The 1681-nt window shown below is 42.7% G+C and overlaps 1 pseudogene; it reads right to left on the bottom strand.

The window, feature by feature from the left end:
• Window positions 1–355: 355 nt before the first annotated feature.
• On the bottom strand, window positions 356–664 carry LOC140628467 (NADH dehydrogenase [ubiquinone] 1 beta subcomplex subunit 2, mitochondrial pseudogene; annotated as a pseudogene).
• Window positions 665–1681: the final 1017 nt, after the last annotated feature.

Here is a 1681-nt window from a genome sequence, read left to right as displayed (position 1 = left end):
ACGAAAAGACTAAAGTATAGGTATGGCATAAGTAGAGCAGACAATCTCTAGTATGCGAATTTCTCTCTCAAGGGGCCCATTTTTGTTCCTAGAAATGAGCATTGGAATAAGCCATAAAAAATATTTTGTGCTGTGCGCTGAAGGACTAACTAAATAGTTTTAACTAGTTTCAATTCTACCAAAATGAAGATAGCAAAGATTGAAATACTGGTCAAACAGTACCAGGATTCTTTTTCTTCCCCCCTCACTGTTGACCAACACACTTTGTTAGATTTTCATGTATGATATAAAGTCCGTAATTGCTTGAAAATCTCACCTGACTCTTCTAAAGAGTTCTATCTACACTTTCAAGTCTTCAGTCATCAGAAAGGATATCTAGTTCTTCACCTGTCCACTGGAAAGGATCTGGGTATGGAAGGTGACCCAGAGCAGCATCTAAGTCATGCCAAAAATACCAGGGAATCCAGAACCACATGGTTGCAGTGAGGAACTCAGCCAGGGTCACCTGGGACCTGGTCAGCTGGGGAAACTGTGTATACCACAGCTCAATATGCACACCACCACCAGCATGACTGACTCTACCGCCTCCAGCTGCCAGGGAGCTACCTCTGAAGAAATGGCCTCCAATGTGAATGAAAGATGCCAGCACTGTCAGAGCAGACATGTCAGCCCACATCCCCACTACAGTCCCCACGCCACCAATATCAGGATTCCTTTTTTTAAAGATTTTATTTATTTATTCACGAGAGACAGAGACCTAGGCAGAGAGAGAAGCAGGCTTCCTGCAGAGAGCTTGATGCAGGACCCAATCCCAGGAGCCTGGGATCATGACCTGAGCCAAAGGCAGATGCTCAACCACTGAGCAACCCAGGCATCCTCAATATCAGGATTCTTTAAGCTTTAGTAAATACCAAGCAATGTACTCTCATGTGCAGGGAAACCTTCACCTAGATCTCTGTTGCTTATCTTGCTTTGGAATCGCAACTCTTTGGACATAAATGTGAAATAGCTGGTCATTGGACAGTTTCATGGTTCCACTTCTAAAATAAGACAATATGGTTTTTAATGAGACCAGAGCAGATGAAAGGTAGAGCAGAAAGTATAAGTAGGTCAGGTAGGCAGTCTCCTTTGGTGTATAATTGTTGGAGAAATTAAAAATTATACTGCTCCACCCACCCCGCTTTAAAAAAAAATCATTTCAATTAGTCTGTGATAGGGCAGGAAACTCTCATCATTGGTTAAACTCCATTGTTACCTTGTGCTGGTGGAGGAGTGGATGAGGTTGGTCTTTTGCTCCAGAGAGAGAGAAAAAAGTAACAAATCAATTCACTATCACCTGCTATTCGTTATAATTTCACAGAGGTCAGGATCCAGAGAGAGGGGGAGCTAAGACAGGTAAATTTGAAGGCAAGGTAAAAACAGAAGAATCTGTAACTGTGGCTTCTGGCAAGAAGGGGTAGTTAAAATGGGGTACTGTAGCGAAGAACTTTAGATGACGAGTGCCTTGGGTGTTTGGAGATGGGTTGAAGCATAAGTGTGTGCCTAACAGGGGAAGCTTGAAGACCCACTTTATAATGCCCTCTCCAGACCTACTGAATCAGAATTTTCGTTTTAACGGAATCACCAGGTGATTCGTGTGCACATTAAATTTGAGAAGTACTGCTTTAAGGGGTCTACAATA

The sequence above is a fragment of the Canis lupus genome, chromosome X, assembly GCF_048164855.1.
Source record: "Canis lupus baileyi chromosome X, mCanLup2.hap1, whole genome shotgun sequence".
NCBI classification, from domain to species: Eukaryota; Metazoa; Chordata; class Mammalia; order Carnivora; family Canidae; genus Canis; species Canis lupus.
Note: the sequence above shows the minus strand (reverse complement) of the source record. Positions and strands in the feature narration are given on the sequence as shown.